At 38.8% G+C, this 9,772-nt stretch overlaps 1 long non-coding RNA gene across 1 annotated transcript in view; it reads left to right on the top strand.

Moving 5' to 3' along the window:
- LOC141520950 (uncharacterized) overlaps positions 1–9,561 on the top strand; it is a 37,128-nt gene extending 27,567 nt beyond the window's left edge. Inside the window, exon 4 of the long non-coding RNA XR_012477806.1 lies at positions 8,679–9,561. This is a non-coding gene — a long non-coding RNA (uncharacterized LOC141520950). The remainder of the gene's footprint in view (positions 1–8,678) is intronic.
- Positions 9,562–9,772: the final 211 nt, after the last annotated feature.

Raw genomic sequence — 9,772 nt, forward strand, 5'->3', positions numbered from 1 at the left:
GTACTGAGGACCTTTCCATTTTTATCTCATTTGATCCTTACAACAATCTTAGGAGGTAGGGGCAATAATTATTCCCCTTTTACATATGAGGAAACTGAAACAAATAAACATTAAAGAGTCTCACAGCTAGGAGGTGTCTAAGGTCAGATTTGAACTCCGGTTTTTAATGTATCTGCCATCTCATTTATCAGTGTGTCAAGGTGACCTTGGTTCAAATCCCTTCCAAGATATATATGCTCTATGATGTAGGACAAATCACTTTCCCTGTCTAAGCCTCAATTTACTCACAAAGAATATAGGAATGATAACAAAAATAAAATAAAAATAAAACCACACAAGATTGTTCTGGAAATCAAATGGGACATTGTGTATAAAGCAGTTTTGAAATCTTAGAGAACTATATAAATAGCAGCTATTTTGGCAAAGGTGGAAATAACTATTATCTAAAAACTATTACAAGCACATATTTAGAGGGACTATGTACTGAAAATATAGGATAGTGTCTATATACTATATATATATATATAATATATATAAATAGTCTATCTTCTATACATAGAGAGAGAATATATACTGAATATTTGGATAGAGTCTATATAGAATATATATGAATATAATATGTAGTTGATATATATTATATCAATATACAGAGTATGGTCTATGTAGCCTATATTTTGAAATACAAGATATAGCCAATATTTAGAATATATTCTTATATTTAATATAACTGCTTATAAAACTTGTATTTGTGTTATCGCCTCATTTTGATTAGAATTATTCATACCCGGAAGCTATGTGGACCTAGTCAAGTCACTTGGCTTCTATCTGCCTTAGTTTTTCTCATCAGAAAAATGAGGATTTATAGTAGCAGTAGTTTGAGGATTTGTAACTCTAAATTGTTGCACTTTACAAACCTAAAAGCACTTTATAAATGCTAGCTATTATAAAGCTGGCACCTTTATTGTCTAGGATTGAAGAGGTTATTTGCTAGATTAAGACTCATTAGGGCAAAGATTCTCTACGACAAAACTCTTCTCTACTCCAAGGGTTAGTCAGTGCAAAACGGACATGATTGCAATAAATAATAATTGCTGACATGTATAAAAACACCTTGAAGGTTTGCAAAGGATCTAAATGAGATTAGCTCCTTCTTTCTTAGATGGGCAATTCTTACTGTGTGTGTCAGGAAAGGCAGAGGGGAGAGAGGGAGGGATAGGATAGAATTTGGTAACTCAAAACTTTAATATATATATATATATATATATATATATAATATAAAAATTGTTTTAGCTTGTATGGGGGGGGATTGTACTATTTTGGAATTTGTATTGATCATTTAATCTCTGTTTCCTTCATCTTTAGGAGTAAGGGGTTACACAGGTAACTAGTATTATTCGATCATTTCAGTTGTGTTTGACTCTTTGTGATCCCATTTTGGATTTTCTTGGCAATTTTGCCATTTCCTTCTCCAGTTCATTATTCAGATAAGAAAACTGAGGCCAACAGGGTTAAGTGACTTCACCCAGCTAGTGTCTGAGGCCAGTATATAGTAGGCAGAATTTTAAGCTCGAGGACAGCAAAGTCTGGGTTCAAATCCTACCTAAGATACTAACTGCAATCCTAGGCAAGCTGTTTAACCTTTTTTTGTGCCTCAGTTTACTCATCTGCAAAATGAGAGAATTTCACTGAACAGAGCAAAAACTTTTACTGAAGTATTCTGCCATCAACTGGCCATCAGCATCTCTCATCTCCCTTGGTTTCATTGCTTCTAGCAAAAAATACCTTCCTTGATTCCCACCATGCCAACTCAAACAAAATCTTCCTGGTCCCTGGAGGAAGAGTTTTGGAGCTGGAGGAAAAGGAAAAACAGAAAAGGGTGGGCTGGGTGGCACATCCCTCTTTTCTTTCAAAGGCTCCCAGTCTGGTTTTCCTTGATGATTCAGTATAGAGAGACTGGGCACGGGTCCTGTTTGATCTCCGACTCCTGCAGATTGGGAATGTGATTTTTAGCAATGCACTCAATTAAAACTGCATTCTACTCCCCATGAAAAATGAAAGTAGATGCCTCATGGAGGTTTTTATAATGGGATTTCACTTGTATGAGAATGGTTATCCTTTTCACCCAGAGCACTCAGAATCAAACCGGTGGAAGGTCAGAACTGTAAGAGGCCTTCAGAATAGATCCCCACACCCCCCTGGTCCCCTCCCAAACCCCCTCCCCAAACATGCTTAGAAGTGCATTAAAATCCAATGAGAAACTCAGGACCCTCTGACTCCAATCTCAGAGAGGGGAGCAATAGGAAGAAAGGTTGGGCAATCCCTGAATGATTTAGACTCAAGTAACTCAACCTTGTTTCCTTCATGCTGCTGCTTTGGTTTTAATTTCCTATCACCATGCCTGTGGAGAATACACCTAAGCCAATTAAGACGATTGAAATGGCTGCCCAAGTGGGACCCCTGCCCTTTAAAAGAAGGGAGGGAGCAGGAAAGACAAAGAAGCTTTGCTACCCTGGAAGGGATATAGGACTTGCCCTTTTATTGGAATCTTACCTCCTTAGAATCTGTGATGCCTTAGAGAAGTTCCTAAATGAAGGGTGGAGGGCAGAGGGTAGTGTTTGTCCTTCCTTCTTGAAGAGAACCATGACTCTAGGGAGGTGATGCCAAGACATACAAATGAATTGGATTTAAATGAGGTAGGGCCCTGCAAAGTCAGTAGAATGCCCATTTCTACTTCCAAAGCTATTAATAGAGATCCAAGTAACTTAATCTAATACCTTCATTTTACAAATGAGGAAATTGAGCCTCAAAGAAATTAATTTGTCCAAGGTCACACAGGTAGCAAATGGCAGAGTAAGAATTCAAACCCAGAATCCATGGCTCAAGATTTAAACATTCTTTCCTCTAAACCAGTCTGCTGCTAAAGAAGAAAATGATATGAGATCTTGGAAATGATGTAGTCCAAGCTCCTGCTAAAGGTGAAAAACTGAGGCCTAAAGCTAGGCAGTGATTAACCTAATCTCACTCAGGTATTCAGTGACAAAAGATTCTGACCTTGGTCCTCTAATCTTCAAGGGTCTTTTGTTAATTTTTAATTTTTTTTATTGTGAAGTTATCAGTCATCAGCAAACACAAACATTTTAATATACTAAGATGAGCAAACAAGTATAAAGAAACTGTGAACCACTGCATACAGTTTTGGGGGGGTTTGTTTTTAATATATGTATGTATGTATAATTTATACTGGAAGGTACAGTTGATTAACACTCAGTGGATATAGCACTGGATCTGGAGTCAGGATGACATGAGTTCAGATCCATCCTCAGATGTTTACTGTGTGGCCCTGGATAAATCATTTCACCACTATCAATCAATTTTTTTTTATTTTTTTTCTGCAAGGCAAATGGGGTTAAGTGACTTGCCCAAGGCCACACAGCTAGGTAATCATTAAGAGTCTTCGGCAGAATTTGAACTCAGATACTCCTGACTCCAACTTGCCCAAGGCTACACAGCTAGGTAATTGTTAAGTGTCTGAGGCAGAATTTGAACTCAGATACTCCTGACTCCAACTTGCCCAAGGCTACACAGCTAGGTAATTGTTAAGTGTCTGAGGCAGAATTTGAACTCAGATACTCCTGACTCCAGGGTGGTGCCACCTAGCTACCCCTATCAATCAATTCTTTACTTCACTATCAAAGGAAATGACAAATGGTTTCAGTACTTTGTACAGTCAGGAAGAGTCGGACATGACTGAACAATAACCATAATATAACAATGTAATAAAAACTTCTTTCTTTGTTCCCCTTTCTCCACTTTGTTTTCCATGCATTTAAAATATTTTATTGATGATAATTTTTATTCTAAATATCACTACCCAATAACCTACCACCATGTCCCTATTCCAAGTGGAAGCTCTGCCAGGAGGGTGTTGGAGCCCCATCAGCACTTGAGAGTTGATCATTAAATTTTCAGTATATTTATTTACACCACAGAAATTGGCAAATGCTATGTATCAGGACTTGATTTACTGTTCTATACTTAAGAGAATGATGGAAGAAATGTTAATAATGCAAATTAAATTTAAAGGTGAATTGTACCTACTTTTTTCTTTTTGAGTCAGTTGCTGAACATTTACCAATCTACCCCTGAGTTCTCTGTGTTGTATATATACTTAAAACAAATAACAACCAAAATGCACATTGGCCATGAATGAGAATTCATGGCTCTTTCTGCATTCCTAACTCATCCCTTCCCATGCCCAATTCTCAATTGATCAGCTTCCATGATCTACTCCTAATTCATCATCTCCAATGCTCTTTTCATCTTTCTGAGTTACTTCTCAGAGGTTGTCCTCCAGTGATGGGGGATGGAAGGGCTCTACTTCCCCCAGTTAAGGAACTACTCATATTCGGTAGCAAGAGATGGGAGGCACCTTAAACCCAGGACTAGAGTGCATTTTAGGAGGAAAATACTGTCACTACTTGGAAATAAGAACAGAATAATGAAAAGAGTTTTAGACCTTGTGAGTTGCCCCATAGAATGAAGAGCTTCAAAAATGAGGTGGCTCAGTGGATACAGCAATGGACATGGAATCAGAAAGACTAGTGATGTGAGCTGGATGTGTCACCCAGTCTCTCAGCCTCAGTTTCCCTATCTGAAACATGGGGAGAATATCACCTTCCTCACTGGGCAGTGGTGAAGAACGAATGAAATAACTTCCAGAGAGACTTGTAAAACTTCAGTGAGCTATATATAAGTTAACTATTGTGATCATGAAGAATTGCGATTGGAACCCAGTTCCTATATTTTCCTATTTATGAAAATAATGGATTGTACCAAATGGTCTCCCAGATTCCTTCCAATTCTACATCTTCTGCCAGCTCTAAACCATCTGAGGCCACTCTGCCATCTTTCCCTCATCTGCCTGGAAAAATCAAAACAGATGAGTTTAGAGTCAAAAGTTAAGGATTGGGGGTGGCTAGGTGGCGTAGTGGATAAAGCACTGGCCTTGGAGTCAGGAGTACCTGGGTTCAAATCCGGTCTCAGACATTTAATAATTACCTAGCTGTGTGGCCTTGGGCAAGCCACTTAACCCCATTTGCCTTGCAAAAACCTAAAAACAAAAAAAAGTTAAGGATTGTTTCTCATGAAAAAGTCATTCTGCCAAGATCAGTTCAGTTGAACAAATAGATTAAAAGGATTTTATCTGCCCTATCCACACTAAATTTTACAAATGATGAAACTGAGATTGAAAAAATGAAATATCTTGTTCTAGAGCACCCAAAGGGTTAATGGCAAGACTGGGGAGCAAGCTCCATCTCTGTGACTGCCAAGCCAGGGTTCTTTCCATTTCACTAGGCCACTTTGTTGTTCAGTCATTCAGTTCTTTATGCACTTTATGATCCCATGCATCCTACTGTCCATGAAGGTTCCTTGGCAAAGAAACTGAAGTAGTTTGCCATTTCCTTCTCCAATGCATTAAGGCAAACAGAGACTTGCCCAGGATCACACAGTTATTAAGAGTCTGAGATTAGACTGCAGGCTTAGTGTTCCATCCTTCTTGGTTTCTATTCCTGCCCAAAATAACAAGTGTTGGCATACCTAGTCCCCATCACCACCAACGTCATCACTGGACTACAGTAATAAAGCTATGCCATCCAGAAACAAAAAGGTAATATTCCCTCTGCTATTGGCCTCACCAAATTACATCTGGAGTATTCGTCTCAGTTTAGGGAAGTTGCTGATGAAACGGTGAATATTCAGAGGAGAAGAATCAAGACTACAAAGACCTTGAGTCTAGACTCTAGAATATACAAGGAAGGGCTGAACAAACTGAGATTATTTAACCTGGAGAAGTCAGGAGAGGGAAAAAGTAGGTAATGATAAATATCTGCAAATATTTGATTGGCTGTCTTATGCCAGACAGCTTAGATGTCATCTACTTGGCCCAGGAAAAATGGGTGGAAATTCTAAGAAACAAATTTCAACTAGATATAAAGAAAAACTTCCTACAGTTTGAGCTATCTAAAAATGGAATAGTCTTCTTCAAGAGGGAATGGATTAGGGGCGGCTAGGTGGCCTAGTGGATAAAGCACCGGCCCTGGAGTCAGGAGTACCTGGGTTCAAATCTGGTCTCAGATACTTAATAATTATCTAGCTCTGTGGCCTTGGGCAAGCCACTTAACCCCATTTGCCTTGAAAAAACCTAAAAAAAAAAAGAAAAGAAAAAAAAGAGGCAATGGATTGGCCTCATCTGAGGTCTTCACATGTAAAGGATAGATAACTACATATCAGGGCTTGCTGTGGTGGAGATTTTCTGAGGGACCATGAATTGACCAGATGGCCACTGAGTTCCTTTCCAACTTAAAATTATGTGAATCTATGTTTTGAATTATAGGATTTAGAATGAGAAGAGACCTCCAAAGCCATCTATTCCAAACCCATTGCTTTACTAATGAGAAAATTGAGGCCCAAAGACATAATCTGCCAAAAATCACAGGTAGCAAATAGAAGATTCAGAATTCAAACTCAAACTCTCCAATTCCTATTCTGCTGCTGGCAAAGCTATCGTGCTTCTTTGTCAGCTTTTAAAATAGAAATAAATGAATCCTTTGGGGAAATCTTGATGCTTCTTATCTTTCAAGGGTAGAAGAGTTATCAGTAATGGGACTGTTTGAGAAACCAAGGGACTTCTAATGTCAATTTGATTCCAATGATTATAAAGGATATTTAAAACCAGAAGTGAGAGTGGAGCGAACCTAATGGGTCATTGTAGAAATATGCATCTCTCCCTCCTCTGATACTATCCAAACCACCTCTGAAATGGCCTGTTTTAACTTCCTGTTTCCAAAGGAGAAAGGAAATACATTGAAACCCTTGCCTGTTGTTTCAGCTAGACAAGATGTAGCTGACTTTGAAATAGAGACCAAGGGACCAGCCCTGATCTCCCTGGATCCGTTCTTATTTAGCTTTTATTTTCTCTACTCAGGCACCCTCTCTTTCTCATTGTGTATGTGGATACAAACCACACCTCCACATACACACACACACACACACACACACACACACACACACACACACACACACATATACTTATATTCTCTTTGTCAGTGGTTTTCAAATTTTTTTAACCTTGGGACCTTTCTACTTTCTGTAAAATTATTGAGGACTCCAGGGTGTCTATGTGGGTTCCATCTATCAATGTTGACCATATTTGAAATTAAGACATATTGTTATTATTTAAGAAAATAGTTAGAACCTAGCAGTCCCCACCTACCCATCACCAAAATATCTCAGGAGTCTGACAATTGCTAGATCTATGCTGATTCTACTTCTCTTTGCATGCTAGAACAGCTCCCTCCACATTTGCCTATGGAAGTCCTACCTATCTTATCATGCTTCCTCCTTCTAGAACTCCTCCTGTTGTAATGGGTTAGTTTTGGGAATTCTTAGAGTCCCAACTTTTAGACTAACCCTTTATATTACAGGCATGAATCATTTCTATTTTTGTGCCTCAGTTTCCTCCTGAAATAAATAACTTTTCTATCCTTCTTGGGTCTGAGATTCAAAGAAAGGGATTGGATATGTGTCCTCCAAAGTCCCAGATTAGCTCAAACCGACTATGGATCTCTCCCTTTTCTGAACCCCAATCACTTCTTATGTATTTCATAATATTTTAGCACAATTATTTAACAGTCTTGCAGTGTTCCATAATGACTCTGCATGTAGATCTTGACTCTCTGATTGTAAATGCTGCAAAAGCGTAAGAGTCAATCAGAAGATGTGGGTTCTGGGGCAACTAGGTAGTGCAACGGATAGAGCACCAGCCCTGGAGTCAGGAAGACCTGAGTTCAAATCCGACCTCAGACACTTAATAATAACCTAGCTGTGTGGCCTTGGGCAAGCCACTTAACCCCATTTCCTTGAAAAAAAACCTAAAAAAAAAAAATAAGTAGTGGCTGTTAAAGCTTGCATGATTCTATCTATGACTCCGCACTACTTGAATTCAGAAGATCTGGGTTCAAATTCAGAAACTGCTCTTCTCTAGCTATAGAACTTAGGTCAAGTTTTCTGAGTCTCAGTTTTCTTTTCTGTAAAATGGGAATAATGATGCTCAGCCTACTCACATCACAGAGTTGTTGCAAGTGAAGTTGTTGCAAGTGAAGTCCCTTTTTGACCTTGAAGCTCTTTATAATACAATATTATTCATATTGGTAGTTAATTATTAGAATTATCTACTATTCCTATGGGGTACAATGAATAGAGTGCCCAATGTAAAGTCAAATCTTCCTGAAGTAGTTTTGTGACCCTGGGCAAGCCACTTAATCCTGCTTGCCTCAGTTTCTCCATCTACAAAAGGAGCCAGAAAAGGAAATGGCAAATCACACCAGTATCTTTGCCAAGAAAACCCTAAATGGGGCCGTGAAGAGTCAGACATGAAATTATTATATCAATTTAAGGTAAAGAAAAGTGCTGACAAATATTCTCTGACTTTAACCTTACAGCAACCTATTAGACTTATTTTAAAGAAGGCAAAACTGAGGCAGATTAAGTAACATACTTCTCCAGAGTAGTACTCAGGAAGTATCTAGGCTGGATCTGAATTCCAAGATCCCTGACTCTAAGCTGACCATACTATTCATTGCACTATCTTGTTTCATTATAACTAATAATCTTTTCAGAAGTCCTACTGTGAGGATCCATTGGGTTGTAGAGGTGTATGGATGTTTCCCAAGGCAATGACTGTGGAGTCCATGTTCTGGAAGTCTTACCAAGGTATCAAGGCCTTCAAGGATGGGCAGCATCTTGTGTCTGAAAATCAGCCCAAGGAAGTCAGAGAAGCTTATAACCAGGTTGAACTTTTCAGCTGCATCAGTTACCAAAGGCCATTGACTTTGAGAAAGATGATGTCCATGACAACAAAATCACAACCTGAAGTTTTGAAGCAACTCCTTTTATTAAATGGGATCCTTCCCATCCTTCTTAGGTCTGGGATTCCCAGAGGCATTTGGACCTTTTTGACCAGTTGAGCCTTTTCTTCGAGTTCCTTAAATATTGACAAGCTAATCTTTTACTGTTGTTGCTTGTGTGTGGTTTTCCAGTTTGTATTTGATCACAATATTTATGTGTCTTGTGAAAATATTGGCACTAGGGAAAGGGGAAATAGTCATCAAGTCCCTAGAGCAAAACTTCAACTCAATAATTTGTATCACTAGAAACTGTTTTCCCTCCCTTGAAAGTATAATGTATATATTACATGTAATATATATTATGCCTATTATACTTATATATAGCCCTACTGGGGCAAAAAAAAAAAAGCCAACAAATATCCAATCACTCTAATACTTTGATGGGAAATCTAACCACCTAATTCATCACACATTTAGAACAAAAAGGACCATAGAGACCAACATCCTCATTTTGCAAATGGGGAAACTGAGGCCTACAGAGGCACTGACTTTTCCATAATCACACAGCTAATAGAGGTTAATTTCAAGTCCTGAACCACATTCTATCACTTGGTCATTGACAAACAAAAGAATCTACTGAACATCCCCCCCTCCCAGCCCCAAAAGGAAATTTTTTTAAAGAATTTTTCCTTTGATTCCCCCCACCCCCTCCTACCCCCCCAAGGCCTAGGTCTAAAAGCAAAGCGGCAGATTTTCTGATAGAAGGACAGGAGTTCAGCTAAGGGCTCCTGTTGCAGTGGATACTCCCTCCTGCCAAGACTCCACAAAGTGACTAGGAGGAAGGGCGCCAGCTGGCCCTAGACTGA

Source organism: Macrotis lagotis, chromosome 4, assembly GCF_037893015.1.
Source record: "Macrotis lagotis isolate mMagLag1 chromosome 4, bilby.v1.9.chrom.fasta, whole genome shotgun sequence".
In the NCBI taxonomy this organism is placed as follows: domain Eukaryota; kingdom Metazoa; phylum Chordata; class Mammalia; order Peramelemorphia; family Peramelidae; genus Macrotis; species Macrotis lagotis.